Here is an 18632-nt window from a genome sequence, read left to right as displayed (position 1 = left end):
CAGAAAAAGAAATTTAAACCATTTAATTATTTTTGCATGATTTACAATGGTCCAACCAAAAGAGCTTGTAAAATGGAACACATGTTTTGCATTAATACCATTATGTTTTTGTTAAAAAAATAAATTCATTGATGATGAAATTGAATTTCAAAAGCCTCCTATTGTGTTTCTCTGTCTCTGCTGCTTCTTCCTTACCTCTGGCCCAGTTGATTATCAGTGAACTTGCTGGGGTAAAATTTTAAAAAGGCAAATCTGGCTAAAATCTTTCAAGTGCTTTCCTTTGCACATGGGATTAACTTGGAATTCCTAAGCACAGCGTGCAAAGGCCCCAGGGAAGGCTGCTGATTTTTTCTCCAGCCTGGGCCATCATCACCCCCACCTCTCACCTACCAAACTTCACGCCGCCGAACTAAGTACATTTCCCAAGAAGTTGCACGACTACCTGTGGTCTTTCCTCTGAGTGAAGGACTCCCTCCTCCTCAGGACTGCTCTGTCTTTGTGATCACATATTTGTCTTTCAAGGATCCACACAAGCACCATCTAATCTATGAGGTACGTCCCAGCTATCCAAATAAAATCATTGTTTCCCTCCTTTCTGCCCTAACTATATGCACTGGATATTTGTAGTTGCTTTTTCCCCTTACACCTTTTTCCCCTTTGGGAGACTCTGCCTGGTTGGTACTATGAGGACTGGCATTCAGGACTCTCCTGAACAGCCAAGCACTAATGCCTCAAGCGCTGACCAGAAAAGTTCTTCCAAGGAATCAGTAGTGGAAACCATTGCAGGTAGTGTTATTATTAGGCTACTGTTTCTAAGTGTTTTCTCAAACAAGAGCTGGGGGTGGGGGGGAAATCAGGGAAGATGTGAGATTGGGTGAGCTGGGAACCAGGATTCTAGCTTCTTGGATTAAGTGAATGATAAAGAGTGAAATCTCATGAGGAAAGGATTGGAGAAAAAGATACAGAAAGAGTCACAATTCAATTCCCATCCCTGGCTCCAATGTCTCCACTCCTTTTCCGTTGTGCTCGGTAAATTCCTTTTTCTACTTTAAGCTAATTTGCATTGTGTTTCTTTTAAACCCAACAGAGTATTCATGGCACCAGAATTTGAAGACTTCTATCACAGTTATTATAAAATTTATTCAAAACATTTATTACTATGCTTCTGACTCAACATTCTGAGGTCTAAATTTAACTACTTGCTCACTTTAAACGAATGTACTCCTTTCTGAAATTAAAAAGTAATTAAAGAAACACTCCTCTTGCCACACTGATGGTTATACCCAAGTGGCTGTGTTGAGTGGCAGAGTTTAAGGATGGACTTAGGAACCCGTGATAAAATGGCCACAATCTCATTAACTTTGAGACCTCCCTTGGAAACAAACCGGGGTGGTCAACAAAATAAATGTGGGCACTAAAAATGCAAACATTTTATTCCTAACATTGCTTTCGCTGGCTTACTCTAGAATCCACTCAGCTAAGCATGTGCCATGGGAAAGTCATTAGAGTTTCTGCAGCAAGACCAGGTAGGGCTCTTGTCTTGTTAAAGGTGATCTAACATGGTGGGTACCTCTCCAGTCTCTGTTTCTTAATGGGGCAATCTGAGACGGCAAATTCTCAGATGATAGTCAGAGGAGCAAAGGGCTTCTACAGGGTGGTCACCAGGTGCCAAGGGCAGTTAGAGGAAATCATCACCTGCTGTAACCCTTGGTACTAATTAGCCTCCTCCTCAGTAATTACCAGCAGTTACGCACAGTCCACTGTGCTCTGTGCTTAAGCTTGCAGAGAGCATTCTGCTGCTTTTTTACCATGTAGTCATAATGTCATATAGCTTGCAAAAGGAAACTAAGCATGTCCTGGCCATGCTTGCTTGCTTTAGCACATGAATGCCTTTCTAAACAGGATGAATCTCTTTTGAAGCAATGCCTTCTGTGTTCAATTTCAATAGAAATGATTTCCAGGATGTGTCTCCTGGGGAATGGCAAGAGAAGGTCACTAGGTGATGAAAATGAAGATCCAGCAGGTGACAGCCTTTCCTAATTAAGACTGTTGATTAAGATCCCGGTGGAATCTCACCGTCCCTGTCACCATCAAAATAGCCTGCAGCATCTGAAATGGTCTGGGGATAAATACCAATTAGAGCAAAAGGCTCACAGCGTTCTCTTAAGTGGTGATGATTTTGCCTGCTTGGAGAGGAGTATCTTTATTCAGATCCAGACTGAGTCTCATTGATCATGTAATTCAAATTTTTGTATTACCAATATGGAAGAGTCATAAAGACATTAGGCAGACAGGCCAACATGTCCATAGCTAACTCATGACAGGGTCAAGACAAAAAGTAAACAACTGACAAACAATATACTTGTGACACCTCCTCACACCTATTTTGGAAGCATGCTGTTTCTTTTTTTTCTTTTTTCATTGAAGTTTACTATGTTGTGTTAGTTTCAGATGTATAACAAAGTGATTCATATATATATATATATATATATATATATATATATATATATTCTTTTTTCCATTATATGTTACTACAAGATACTGAGTATAGTTCCCTGTGCTATATAATAGGATCTTGTTTTTTATCTATTTTATATACAGTACTGTGTCTATGTTAATCCCAAATTCCAAACTCTTAATTTATCCCTCCTCTTTTCCCCTTTTGGTAACCATAAGTTTGTTTTTTATGTGAGTCTATTTCTGTTTTGTAAATAAGTTCATTTGTGTCATTTTTTTTAGACTCCACATATAAGTAATATCATATGATATTTGTCTTTCTCTGTCTGATTTACTTCACTCAGTATGATAATCTCTAAGTCCCTCCATGTTGCTGCAAATGGCATTATGTCATTCCTTTTTATGGCTGAGTAATATTGCATTGTATATATGTACTACATCTTCTTTATCCATTTATCTGTCGATGGACATTTAGGTTGCTTCCATGTCTTGGCTGTTTTAAATAGTGCTGGAATCTTGCTCTGTTAATCATCTAATGCTTTCCTATAACTTTGAGTCTTTCCCTCTCTGCCTGAGACTTCTCAATATTCTGATATACTAAAAAAATTTTTTAAAGGAAATCAACTTTGACTTTGTATCCTGCTCCACCAGCTCTGTTCTGTCAATGTTTTTCCTTTTCCTCCTACACCCCTCCCCCAAACACACACACTCACCACCTTTATTCACTGGGGCCTGTCTTTTGTCAAATGTCATGACTGTTAACCCAAGGTCATCACTGATTTTGAACTGTTAAAGTCCAAGGACATCTTTGTAAATTCCTTCTGGATTTCTGTATAACATTGATGGGGATGCTTATTCAGCCATCTTAAACATTCTCCTTGGCTTTCTGCCACCACTCTTCCTTGGCTCTTCTCTGGGAGAATTTCCCTCTGATTTTTCTCTACAGACATCACCAGCCATTCTTCCTCTGTCTTAAATACTGTTTTTCCCACATTCTGTTTTTAGCCTTTCTTCCCACCTTTTGTGTTCTTGTTGCTTTCATTCAACCTGTCCCAGGCTTCAACAAACCCAGATGTGTCCCTGGAATCTGGAGACCTCTCTGCAATTGCTAATCTGCCATCTGCACTTGGGTAGTACTCATACACACACATCACATACACTCACACACCCCACATACACAGAGAACCTCAAACACCACTCACAAGCTGAAAGTCATTAATCCCTCATCCCTTACCTCCAAACTAGCTTCTTCTTCTGGGTGTCTGCCTTGTTGAATGGAATCACTATTCATGCAGTTACCTAAGAGAAGCACCTGGAAAGATTCCCTGACTTTCTTCTCTCCCTTCCTCCCAACACCCATTGGTCCCCAACTTCTTTCATTAAAATATCTCTTGAATTCTGTCCTCCTCTCCAATCCTACCCTCAACCTCAGTCACTGCTTCACTGCAGACCTGTGTCATGTTTTGCCTACTTATCACTACTTCCTAATGGTTTCCCTGTTATCATTCATCTTTCTCCAATCTACCACCTCACTTCCTGTAAGAAGAGTTTCTACCATAGAAAGAAGTAGAAACAGAAATTTTGTTATGTGCCCACCTAAAACCTTCAGTTCTAGGTTTTGGGTTCAGTTCAGCCTCTCACACCTACAAGACAGAGCTTTTTCGTGATGTCAAAGCTGAACGTTTGTCAAGCCTCCTTTGTCTGGAAAGACTAGGTCCTTTTTCCAATTCTTAAGGAGAATTGACCACCTGATACACCTTGAGGACACTCATGTAATTCTAGTAGAGAACTGTCGGCACACATGTACTGGTATTTGTATGTTTATCTCCTTTCCTCAGTATACTTTATGTCTTTGATGGGTGGGACTCTTTGTGTATATATGTGTATGTGTGTGCCTGTGTGTGTGTATGTCTACATATTTTTCCCATTTCCTAATACAAAGTTTAAAAAAATTGTTTTAGGCTTTAAAATATTGTTTTAAACATATTTCAACAAAAATATTTTAGAACGGATGGATGATCATGTGTACCTACACACGTATATGGACATATATTTTGTACAAATCTATATCTGAATATATTGGTCAAGTCTTGTACACCAGTTCATCTCATTTTGGCCTCCCCTATCTCTTATCCCAGCCATCACTGTGGTGGCCAGTTCTGTGTGGACCCCAAATGAGTTCAAACAGGAGCAACCCACCAGGGTCTTGCCTCATAGCCTAAGCTCCTCTTGCCACCCCTGTGGAAGTCTGCTGTGTACCCATGCATGCACAACCTGGAAGTGGGGGTAAAGGGGTCCTAAGTCTTCAGAGGGAAAATTTTGACCAGTGGAAATGAGAGCCCATGGATAAATGTGTCCCTTTGTCATCTGGAATTTGCTTCCTATGCCTCATTCCACGTGAACACCTTTGCTGAAGGTCTTGGAGGAGCAGAGCACCTGCAATGGTGGGCACACCTTTAACTCACCCTTATATCAGTCCTCCAACCTCCCTCCATCACCTCCCATCTTCCACTTCTGCTCCTAGGAATTGCATTCTCCACCAGTATTCAGATCTAAGCAGTCATTCCAGGCTCTGGCTTTTGGGGGAATCATAGACTGAAACAGTGACTAATGGTGCCACAAAGAAATGTAACTGCAGATTTTATTAGGTTATCATCTTCGTACTACAGTTTTCCAGAAAAATAAATTTCTGGTTTTAGATAAAATATGTTTTCAGGCAATTTATTAGCTTGATGCAGTAAATTTATATGTGGATATAGATGTATAGTCAGTATATGATTTGAGTCTATTGGGGGAAAAAATAAATTTTCCTCTACCCTTATAAGCTCTCCTGGCTGGTAGAATAATTAAATTGACATGAGACAGATCAATGGGAGAAAACCAAACAAGTTTAATAACATGTATGCATGGGAGAGATGCAGGAAAACTGGGTAACACACCAAAATGACTGAAGGCTTCCCCTTAAATCATCTTTAGGTAAAGACAAAAGAGGATGTTGGGGGTAGGGGTTTGGGACTTCGAAATGGAAGAAGGCAATTGACATGGAGAAGGAAAAGCAAATGTTTGATACATAAATATTTGCTGGGTCATCAGAGATAATGGGGCAGAGAGTGGACTCTGAGCTCTAAGAGTTTCCCCATCCCAGCTGGCTCATAGTCTTTGAAGGTATCTCTGGCGATAACTCTATTCCAGGAACAGCCCTTCAATCTAAATTAGTCTTAGGCGTTTAGGGAGAAGATAAAAGTTTCTCCCTGAGTATGTTGGGCCTTGATTGTTTTTAGCTTGAACTAATTTGCATGGCAGAGACATTTGGGGGTGGCAGATTTTGCACCCCTACAAGTCTCACCTCTACTATTCAAAAGTTATTTAACGTGATCAATTTAATAATCACAAGAAACTTCAGATTTGGGGATTTCTTGGTTTTTAAAAATTTATTTTATTGAAATATAGTTGATTTAAATGTTGTGTTAGTTTCTGGTATACAGTAAAGTGATTCAGTTATATATATATACATATATGTAGGTGTGTATATATATATATTTTTTTTTCGTATTCTTTTCCAGTATGGTTTATTACAGGATATTGAATGCAGTTCCATGATCTATACAGTAGGACTTTGTTGTTTATCCATTTTATATGTAATAGTTTGCATCTGCTAATCCCAAACTCCCAATCCATTCCTCCCTCCCCACCCTTCCCCCTTGGCAACCACAAGTCTGTTTTCTATGTCTGTGAGTCTGCTTCTGAATAAACTTCGGTTTTTGTCAACAACAAGATAGGGTTGATAATAATCCATTCCCAGGGCTGTTTTGAATTTCAAATGCAAGAGTGGATGAAAAGTGTCTCTCAGAACCTGAAATTCCAAACATGCAGTTCTGTCCTTCACTTCCTAAGAAAGCATTTTTTGTAAAGGTGCACAATTACCAACCAGAGAAAAACAAACTATTGTCATTCATTATAACCATGATTTTCATTTACAAGAAATTAAAATTAGTTTCATTCATTTAATGACACTTCAATTTTGAATATTTACTTCCATCATTACGGTTTTCTTAACATTTTGTTCTTTAATGGCTTAAGTTTACTCACGTTGATCTCATAGAAGCTGAGTTGCTCTTAGCATAAAATGTTTTTTTTGCTCTCAATTGCATTCCTTTAGAAGTGAAGGTAAGGGACTTCACAAGAAGACATAGAGTTCTTATCACTTATATCAGCACTTTCATTTTTCCATTTTCTTCCTTTTTTTAAGTCATAAAAGTAGGCTGCAATAACATTCCCAAAACCATACTGTGCTAACAGATGTGAAAGTAACTGCCAATTCGACTGATGGACAGCAGAGTGCTAACCTGGCATGTCCTGAAATGCTGATTCATTAATTAATGTACAAAAAATTGAATACAGCATATGCAAGGAATTTGACACCTGTCTATTTAAAATGGATGAGAAAACAGATGAACAGAAGTCAAGTGCACTAATGTTCAGACCCACCTATTTCCACTCAAAAATAATGCAGCTCCTTTATCTTTGCTGTAAGAATGATTTTATTCCATACAATAGGAATTCCACCTATGATAAAGGGCTTCACTTTGACTATTGAATGGTACTGCTCCATAGATAAAATACATGGGAATAACACAAAAATAGCAATAGCAATTTTTTCTTGGTATTGCAATCCTGAGTTGTGTATATTGCTTCAGCATGAATATCTTTGAGAATACTTAACATGTCTGACAAGTATTTGTCAAATTACCTTAAATACAGCCACTTTGATGCTCAAAATAATATGCTTTATTGGTTCTTGATCTTCTTGAGGGTCTTTATTGCCATAGTGCTTGGCTGCTAGAGATTGCTGTTTATAGAATAAGTGAATGAATGGATCTATCACAAACATTTCATTGGAGGTGTGTGGGGTCTTTTGTTTGAGCCAAAAGCCACTTGGATACTGCTCAGAAATATGCTGGAGAGACTGTGATTTCCTCATGGTAAATTGTCAAATCACTTCTCTAATCTGACAAGTGATAACATAATTCTGTGCCTGGTCTCAGCCTACACATTTGGAATCACTTTCTCCTTCATCACTTACAACTTACTTACTAGTCTTGTCACTTCTTCCTTCCTAGGGTCTCAAATTCGCCAATATTTTTATTTCCTTGTGAGCTCCATTATGCCAATCCTGTACACTTCTTGCTTGGATGGCTATACCTGCCTACTCTGAGCTCTCCCTCCTGCCTTTCTTTTTCTTCTCTGCCACTGACCCATTCCCTGACATTTGCTTAATCTACTTTAAATGCCATCTTTCTTATTTGTTACCTTCACTGAAGAACCTACAATGTCTCTAGCCTATAAATACATGCACCTTTATTTTTCTGTTTGAGTTTGTCAGCTACAGAAACGTATGAAGAACAAAGTTTAAATGCCCCCAGTTCCCAGTATGTCCCAGCTACCATGGGTTTCCATTTCCCTAGGATAACAGTCAGATTTACAACACAGCATGCCACAGCTCCCGTAAGACCTACCTTCTTTCTCAGTATTGGGTTGAAAACTACATTCCTACTGTATTAAATTGTTTTCATTTATCGCATGATGTCCTTGTTCTTCTTGCTTTTTCTGATCTTTTTCCTAGCCTATTTTTTTCCCATCACTCTCCACTTCACTTAGCTCATTACATCCTGTTAATTTGCTTAGGACACATCTTGCTGACAGATACACAAAATATGAGACAAAGCACAGATGCTCACAGACGCAGTTCATAGCCATAGCAGCTTGATGCTGAGATGCAGACTGCAGTTCCAGGGAAGAAGCTTGGGGGCGCCACGCTCACTGCTGCTTGGGATGCAAACTGCCTCTGTAACAGCTCCATGCAAAACAATCCTTGGACGCTATTTTCACTTTAGACTTTTTTCTTAAAAGTGAAAATCCTCTTCAGATTTCTTGCAGTTAGCGAAAACAGGTACTTATGTAGGTCTTTCATAAAAGTGAAGTGCTGTAAAGCAAACTTTTGAAAAGTGGGGGATACCTGTATAATCATATTCAAACCATATACAAATTTAATTTTATATTTTTCAATTATAATTCATATAATTGCATTTTTTTAACAATTTCAATAGCACATATTTCCAACAAAATATTACCTAGTATTGAAGACAGTGACTATTCTTACGTAGCTCCTGCCCAAATCATCTTTGTTTTCCCATTAGGTGAAATGCTGGTTTTGATCTGGAAAACCTGGGCCTTTTGATATCAGATTTATTTTACCACTAAGAATAGTCCCAGTATATTGCATTTTGAGACCATTTTTCCTCAATATACCCCCCTAAAATGAGGCAGATTTCCTCCAATAACAAAATACTCATTCACATTCCTAAGCTTTGTTTATAAAGCTTTGTTAGTGCTCAGTTTGGTTTTCCCTGCCAGACTCATCTATGTATTTGAAATCCACTTTTGAGTCTCATACCAAATGTGCAACTTTCAGAAAAAAAAAAAAAATGAACTAGTAAACTGAGATATAAAGTCTTCTTTCTGAATCATAACCATTACATTCTTGAGTTATTAGTATTTGATCTTTGTCTCTTTCCCCCTCTTAATTTGGGGGTCCTAGACAGCACTTTGTCTCTTAGTGGTCACATAGCCATCTCTTCCACTATAAACATTTATGATGCTTTTCCTTTCAACCTAATACCACATAATTAGTCTCAAAAGCATGCTTTGTTTTAACACATTATTTAAGTTATTTAGAGCATGTAACCCACTGAAAGCATCAATTATTAAATACAAAGTGTTATGGACTTAGGGATCAGAATAAAGGAATTAAATAGATTCTGCAAAAATGTACCTGACTGTATCAGAAGATTCAAGAATTTATGTTTGTAACATATACAAACTATGGACTATGTATACAGCAAAGACTTGGTTGCTTGTGTTAGTTATCTATTGCATTTATATATTCATGTGAAATTTAAAAAGTGATTCCACATATATTCTATTTATTTTACAAAGATATGTGTACAAAGATGGTCATTTCATCATAACATTGATTATTATTTTTTTTTTTTTTTTGCGGTACACGGGCCTCTCACTGTTGTGGCCTCTTCCGTTGCGGAGCACAGGCTCCGGATGTGCAGGCTCAGCGACCATGGCTCACGGGCCCAGCCGCTCCCTGGCATGTGGGATCTTCCCAGACCGGGGCATGAACCCGTGTCCCCTGCATCGGCAGGCGGACTCTCAACCACTGCACCACCAGGGAAGCCCAACATTGATTCTTAATAGCAAAAATAGAAATCATCTATATGTCCATAAATACATGATCATTTATATAAGTTATGATCCAGATAATAAAGGAAATATACAGATATTAAATATTTTGTCAGCATGCATTTTTAAAATTTATTTTATTGAAATATAGTTGATTTATAGTGTTGTGTTAATTTCTACTGTACATCAAAATGGTACATTCTTTTTCATATTCTTTTCCATTATGGTTTATCACAGGATATTGAATTAGTTTCCTGTGCTATACAGTAGGAACTTGTTGTTTATCCATTCTCTGTATAATCAACATGCATTTTTTATATGAAAAATATTTGCAATACCTTCTTACATAAAGGAGCTTCAAAATATGATGCATAATTTAATTTTGCAAATATATGCACATGGTATTAGTTTTCTATGGATGCATGACATATCACAGTTTATTAGATTAAAATAATACCTACTCACTATATCATAGTTTTGTGGATCATAAGTCTACCACAAGGTGACCTGATTCTCTGCTCAGGGTCTTACAAGTCCAAAGTCAAGATTTAGCATGGGTACATTTCTTTTTGAAGGTTCTGCAAAAGAATTCATGTCTGAACTCATTTACACTGTGGGCAGAATGCAGTTGTTTGTGGTGGTAGGACTGAGTTCTCCATTGTCTTGCTACATGGCTCTCTTCATCTTTAAGCCAGCAATGGCCAGTTGAATGCTATTCATGATTCTCATCTCTGAATTCCCATTTTGCCTTTTGCTGCTGCTTTTGAAGGCTTATGTGAGTTACGTTAGGCTCACCCAGATAATTCAGGATAATCTTCCTATCTTAAAGTCAACTGATTAGCATCCTTAATTACATTTGCAAAGTACCTTTTGCCATAGAGCAACACATTTTTTCACAGGGATTAGAATCTTCTTGGGGGCTATAATTCTGCCTGCCACACGCGTGTTACCATATATGGCTAAAACAACATATGGTCTGACATTTATGATTATATTAGAATGGTGGTATTATTGGTGACTTTTTTTTCTGTGCCTACTAATTTTGTTTTTCAGCTAAGTGAATATGTTGCTTGTGTGTGTTTTTTCAGGGAAAAAAATGTACAGATTGTCAATGTTTAATAGATGAAGATTTTTCAGCCCTGACTATTGTCCATGGACACAGCATTGCTGAGTTTGTAGTTTGGATTGAAAAGCATGCTTTCTGACTGCTGTTCCAATTCTATTCCTCAGGCATCCTGACACTAGACAAGGACTACCTCTCTGAAATGTACATGAATGTGTTGTCAAGAATTGGTGTGAAATGGGATATGATAGAGCAAGTTTAATGATATGAATGTCCAAAGCCCTAGGTTCATGTGTGTGTTTCTTTACAATGTGTAATAAAATGGGTGGCTCTATGGGAAATCAGATGTGTCCAGGTCTTATAATGAGATGCTTGGCTGGGGCTCTAATAAGATGCCTTGCTGAGAGCATGTAATTAGACATTTGACTTGGTGTATGTAATCAGGGGTGTGACTAGGAACATAATTAGTTTGAGTGTTGAGAGAGAGTAATGCTCTGTACAGCTGGACGGTAAAGAGATGCTCAGGCAAGCCTTGTGGGAAATGCATGGGGACTGTGAATATGCACACACTGAGAGGGAAATGAGGCATGCTGGACCATTCCCTTGGGATACAAGGGTGACGTGATCTCTTAATAGTGTGTGGTCATTCATTAGGATGAGGCTATTGGAATAGATTTACCTGTGTGGCATAGAGGGTTGAGCATGGACTCTAATGCCACACTGCCCAGGCTAGAATCTCTGTTTCATCTCTACCAGGACAACCTCAGGCAAGTCACTTATGTTCTCCCTATCTCTGTTTTCTGTCTGTAAAATTTGAAAAACAATACTACTTACCCCATGGGGTTGATGTGAGGATTAAATGAGTCAGTGCTTGGAAAGTGTTGAAAGCAGTGTCTGACATATAGGTAAGTGTGCTCTATAAGTGTTAGCTGTTATGAAGGGCCAGGTCCTTCTTACAACTCTGCAAGGAAACAGAAGCTTGGAGGCATTCACTCACTTTCCCCGAATCACACAAGCAGCAATTAGCCAGAAGGAATCTACTGTGTGGCAGTAGATTTATGGTTTGAAGAGTATGATGCCCATTGCTGAAAGAGAAGACGGAAACCTGTGAACCAGATTCCTCGGGGAGCAATGAGGAGGAAAGAATGAGTAATAGAGCTGAGTTGATAGAGCTGGTACAGAACTGGCTGCACCCTGGGCCTCAGTTTCCCATCTACATATTAGGGAATAACAACCCCATCTCTTAGGTGGCCTTAAAAGTTAAAAGTGAAAAATATGTTAAAGAGTTTAAAATAGTGTCTGTTACATGGTACGTTTTGGCCAGCTAGTATGGTGTTTGTCTGTAGGTAACAAAAAATATGACTCAAAGTGACTTAAGTATGTGTTGATTTGCTATCACTAGTTTAGAAATCTGGGTATAGACAAGTCAGGGCTGAAATGGACATGGCCGAGTCCTTCAAGGACTCAGGCTGCTGTTCTCTTCCTGATCTGCTGTGCTTATCATATGACAGTCTTTCCACTGGTCATAAGTTGGTGCGTCTCCCCCTCTAAACATCAGATCTGGATTTCAGAAAAGAGAATGGGAAGGGTGGGATTTGGAGGACAAAGAACCTCTATACAGGTCAGTTAGCCTGCATTATAAAAATTTCCATGTTCTAAACACTGCCTTCTGCTTACTTCTCATTAGCTATCGATCCATGGGAGTTTGGCAAAGTGAGTTTTTAGCTTTCCAATGTATATATACTGAATTCTTAATAGTGTTCTCGTGGATTGGTAGGTGGTCTTTATTTATCAAGGATATTACTCTTTTGTCATCATTTAAACTGTAAACATTAAGGTAAACCTTAATGATGGAGTAATTAGTTTTTCACTAGAAAACCTTGGCAAATTTACAAAACTTCAGGGGAAGAATAAATCATTCTTCATGTAGGAGAGGCTGTTATTCTACATGAAAATTACATGTAGAATATCTTCCATATTTTTGTGCTTTATATAAGGTTACAAATAGAACTAACAATCTATCCCCTCCCACCCAAGGCATATTTGATATTTCTTCCTTTACTTTTATTTAAAATAGAAGGAGCTGCATTTCTATTGTAGAACTCTACTAGCAGTTACATAACAAACCAAACCAGCAAATTAATTTATCTCTGAGAATGCAAAGAGTTAAACCTCTCTGAGCATTCCATAGGAGGCATTTTACAAACTCAAGGGCTCCACAGTGGTCATTAGCTGTATCTCCATGGAGCCATTGGTGGTCTCGCTCCTTCATCTCTTTTCTCTAAACTTGAAAAGGAAATTTATTGCACAGTACAAATTATCTAACTGAAAAGAATCTTCACCTCAGATCGGGCACTGCTGTGAATTTCTCCTTTGATGATGAAAAGGTGAGGGTGGATAATGTATTATTCAGGTTAGTCTAAGTTATACTGTAGTAAAATAAAACCTCCACATTTTAGTAGTTTAACAAAATCAAATGATTATTCCTATTCATGTGAGGTGTCCAACGAGGGTTGGCAAGGGGAGCTCTGCTTACCAAAAGCCATCAGAGATACAGGTGGGCCAGGGCACCACCATCTTATCATGTCATTTTCTCAATACAAGGATCAGGATTTATTACAACTTCACAGAGATGGCTGGAGAGTCAAGCACAGACTGTTAACTAGAAGTGACATGTATTATTTTTTCTCAGTTTTCTTTATCCAAAACTAGTCACAAGTCATGTATCCAGAAGTAAGGAAGAATTGGGCATTGGTTAGATCGATCCCAGTTATTATTCTGCTTCATTTTTTCCAAACTCCTAAAGGTAAAACAAAGCTTGTACTTGCTTTATTCACATTTTTACTCCCCTCTTACTCTGCCTCTCCTGAGAAAGCTCTAATACAAAGGTCACCGAGGGCTGACATATCCCCACACCTTTGTTCTTAAAACCCACAGAATATTCCTAAAATGATAACTTTGCTAAACACTTACTCCTTCTAAAATTCTGTTCACTAGATATCATTTATTTAAATGGTTCTCCAAGCTCCTTAGCATGACCTGACTCTCACCTCATTTCATTATTATCCTAGGACTTTTTATTCTATTTTGTTTTATTTTTCTTTGCTTCCTCCCCTCCCTCCCAGTGCCTGCTTGCCTATTTCCCTCCCTCCCTCCCTCCCTCCCTCCTTTCCTTCCTTCCCTCCTTTTCTTTTCTTTATTCCCTTTTTTGACTTTCTTTCTGCAATTGTATGGTCATAACTTTGCTAATTTTTGTTCTTAATTTTGTTGGGGGATTACAAGTTTCATATTTATTTAGAAATTTTAGAAATCAAAGAAGAAGAATAAATGTTTAATAAGATAGTTTTTATATTTCAGCTTCTTTTCTAATGGTTAGCTAATTTCTTTTTGTGATATTCTTAACCATTTTTAAGTGGACAATTCAATGACATTAAGGACATTCGCATTGTTGTTCAGCCATCACTGGCATCCATCTTCAGAACATTTTTCATCTTCCCAAACTGAAACTTAAAAAGTAAAAAACAAAATTAAAAAACAAGTCCTCATTCCCCACTGCCCCCAACCACCATCATATTTTCTATGTTTATGAATTTGGCTTCTGTGTGTTCATCACATAAGTAAAATTACACAGTATTTTTCGTTTTCTGACTGAATTACTTCACTTAGCATAACGTCATCAAGGTTTATCCGAGTTGCAGCATGTGTCACAATTTCCCTTCTTTATAAGGCTGGATAATAGTCCACTGTATGTATTTATCACGTTTTGTTTATTCATTCATCTATTGATAGGCACTTGGGTTACTTCAGCCTTTTGGGTGTTGTGAACTGTGCTGCTATGAACATGAGTATACAAATATCTGCTTAAGTCTTCTTTCAATGCTTTTGAATATAGAACCAAAAGTGGAATTTCTTGTAATTCTCTTGATATTTATTAATATGGCAATTGTGCATTTACTTTTTTGAGTAACCAGTATGCTGTTTTCCATAGTTCCTACACCATTTTACACTTTTACCAGCAATGAACAAGGATTCCAGTCTCTCCACATCCTCACCAATACTTGGCATTTTCAGTTTTGATATTAACCTACCTCATAATTTTGATTTGCACTGCCCCAATGATTAGTGATATTGAGCATTTTATCACGTGCTTATTGGTCATTTGTATATCTTCTTTGGGGAAATGTCTATTCAAGTTCTTTGCCCATTTTTGAATTGTACTTTGTGTTTGTTTGTTTGTTTTTGAGTTGTAATTCCTTATAGATTCTAAATTTAACCTCTTATCAGATATGTAATTTGCAGACGTTTCTCTCATTTCATGGACTGATTTTTCACTGTGTTGATAATGTCCTTTGATACACAAAAGTTTTTAATTTTGATGTAGTCCAATTTATTTTTTCTTTTTTTGCCTATACTTTTGGTGTCATATTTTTAAAAATTGCCAAATAATGAAGCTTTTTCCTTAACATTTTTCCAAGAATATTTTTTTTGTTTATAGCTCTTCTATTTATGTCTTTCATCCATTTTGAGTTAATTTTCTTTTTTTTATGTGGTATAAGGTAAGGATCCAACTTCATTCTATTGCATGAGAATATCCAGTTTTTCCAACACTATTTGTTGAAATGACTATCTTTTTTTCCCATTGAATACTCGTTGTACTAGTTCATTTGACCATACATGAAAGGTTTTATTTCTGGGTTATCTACTCTTTTCCATTGGTATATATGTTTTTCTTTATGTCAGTACCAAACAGTTTTGATCACTGCTGCTTTGCAGTAAGAATTTAAATCAGGAAGTGTGAGACATCCAACTTTGTTCTTCTTTTTCAGTATCATTTTGACCACTCAAGGTTCCTTGAGATTTTATATAAATTTAAGGAGTGAGTTTTTTACTACTGCCGAAAAAACATTAGTTTTTTTTTCCGTAGGGACTGAATCAAATCTGTAGATCATCTTGTGTTTTATTGATATCTTTAGCAATAAGTCTTCTGGTTTATGAATACAGATGTCTTCCTATTTATTTGTGTCTGTAATTTCTTTTAGGAACGTTTTGTACTTTTCAGTGTACAAGTCTTTCAGTTCCTTAGTTAAGTTTTTTCCAAATAATTATTTTTTTATTTGACTATATAAAAACACGGAATTATACTCTTAATTTCCTTTCAGATTATTCATTGTCGGTATACAGAAAAATAACTAATTTATTTGTGTTAATATTGTATCCCCAAACTTGACTGAATTGGTTTATTATTTCTAATACTTTTTTTGGAATTACTAGGTTTTTCATACATAGGATCATGTTGTCTGTGAATAGCAATGATTTTACTTCTTCCATTACAATTTGGATGTGTTTTGTCCTTACCTAATTGCTCTGGCTAGGACTGTGTTGAATAGGAGTGGTAAAAGCAGTATTCTTGTCTTGTTCCTAATCTTAGGGGAAAAGCTTTCTGTCTTTTACCATTGAGTATGATGCTAGCTGTTTTTCATATATGGACTTTATTCTGTTGAGGTACTTTAACCCTAGTTTATTTTTTTCATCATGAAATTGTGTTGAAATTTTTTCAAACTTTTTTTTTTTTCTACATCAATGGAGTTTATGTATGTGTGCTTTTCCTTCATTCTGTTAATGTTAATATGTTACAATGATTGATTTTCAAATGTTGAATTATCCTTGAATTTCAGGTATAAATCCCACTTAGTCATGGTATATAATCATTTAATATGTTGTTGAATGACTGAACTTGGTATACTGGTGTTTTGTTGAGGATTTATGCATCAATATTCTTAAGGGATATTGGTCTAAATTTTCTTACTGTGTAGAGTCTTTGCTCACCTTTGGTATAGGGATAACGCTGGCCTCAGAATGAGTTTGGAAGTATTCTGTCCTCTTCAAAATTTTGCGAGAGATTGAAAAGGACTGGCACTTAGTACTCTTTAAATGTTTGGTAGAATTCACCAGTGAAGCAATCTGGTCCTGGACTTTTCTTTTTGGGGAGGTATTTTGAGTCTTGATTCAATCTCCTTAACAGTTACAATTCTATTCAGGTTTTCTCTTTATTCATGATTCAGTCTTGGTAGGTTGTGTGTTTCCAGTAATTTGTTCATCTCATTTGTGCTATGAAATGGAAGACTTCTAGCAGGGCATGTTCTGAGCCTTCGAGTCAAGCCAGAGTGAAGGCTTAAGGTCTTATCAGCATTTTGGAGGGCATGTGTCTTCCCTGGGCCTGTGTGTGTGTGTTGGGGGTGGAGGGCTGCATGCATGCACGTGCTCTTTGTTTTTTGATTCAGCCTATACACAGCTTTTTTTGTTTTGTTTTAATGCCTTATTTTCACTAAGACTGTCACTCCTGCTTCTTCTCTGGCCCTTCAATGTGCTATGTGTTCCGATCACTAACCACTTGACCCAGGCATGAGTAGGTCTCCAGTCTACTTTTGGGGTCCATGAACCTTGCCTGTTGCTTCTCATGACTTTTACTAGGCTGAGGTCCAAATGATGCTGTTTTTGGCCTTCTAAGCTCCAAGTTAGGTGACACAGAGATGAATTCCTCAAACAGTCCCCAGACAGGTTAGAATGTTTCCAATTAAGTCTGTTCTACTTTTTCTAGTTCATGGAAGGGAACTGGGGAACAGGCTGCTCCTTCTCTCAAACCAAGGCACACTGGAGAAGGTGTGGGCAAAAGCAAGGAAAAAAAAGAAATTTACTGTTTGAATGTGTTTCTTTTCTTGATTGGTCTTTTACTTGGTTGCTGTAGATGGTTGACTGATTTACAGAGCTTCTGTAAAGTTATTTTAGCCAGTATATAGTTCTTTATTTAATGTTTCCATTGGGGAATGAGGAAGTGGAGTTTTCTAGTCTACCATCTTGCTGATATCACTCCCAGATTAATTCTTAAAATAAGACTGTAGCATAGGTATTATACTTAATGATCAGTTTTTGCAGATAAGAAAACCATAATACATAGAGACTGAGTAACTTTGCCAAGGTCACACAGAGAGCAACCAGCAGAGGTGGGTTTTAAAATATGCCCATAACTTCAAGAATTCATTGGGCTTGTTTTTATTCTAAGATAGAGAAGGAACCTTTATGCTTCCATTCTAAGATAGAGATTATAAGATGGACATACTATATTATAAGCTAGAGATACTTATTCTAAAGTACAGAAGAAGGCTTGACATCTCCATTCTGTTTTCTAATCTTTTATTCTGACCCTAAGTTTAGACATCTCAGAGGAAGTGATACACAGGTACTTAAATTCAACTGCTATACCATAGCTAAGCAAGAGAAATCAAAGTAGAGCCGGAAAGGAAAAAAAAAAAAAAAGTAGTGCATTTTTGATATAAATAGCACACAAAAAAGGAAACTAACTTTACCCTTCAGGTGTGCAGAACATCTGTGAATAATGACTTTTTATTTTAGTTATTCTTTCACTAAATGTTTTGAAATCCACTGAGTAGGAAGGGTCACCAGAAGGATGAATTAGTGGAAATTGAAAAACAATAGTTTTTGAAGAGTGTTTGATTTCAATATATATCTTATGCTTTCTGGGAACCTCTCCCTTCCTTAACATTGAGACCACGCCTGGCAAGCAGTTGGCAGGAGGAAAAAGTCTGCATCAAGGGACTACAAACAAGACAATTACTAGAATTCAGAAAAGCCCACACAGAAAACCAAATATCAAGCAGCAGTTTTATCTTACACCGTACATGAAAGGCATCTATTTCATTCCAGCTTATGTCTAACTGCCTTTGGTGAGAGGTATACTCTCAGAGTAATCAAATAGTATTTTTTTAAATATTTATTTAAACAGTAAAATGTTGCCTGATATGTGATAGGACCTGTAGCAATGGTTTAGAGGGCTTGTATTAAA

The sequence above is a fragment of the Monodon monoceros genome, unplaced genomic scaffold, assembly GCF_005190385.1.
Source record: "Monodon monoceros isolate NGI ecotype Baffin Bay Population unplaced genomic scaffold, NGI_Narwhal_1 Super_Scaffold_16, whole genome shotgun sequence".
NCBI lineage: Eukaryota > Metazoa > Chordata > Mammalia > Artiodactyla > Monodontidae > Monodon > Monodon monoceros.
Note: the sequence above shows the minus strand (reverse complement) of the source record.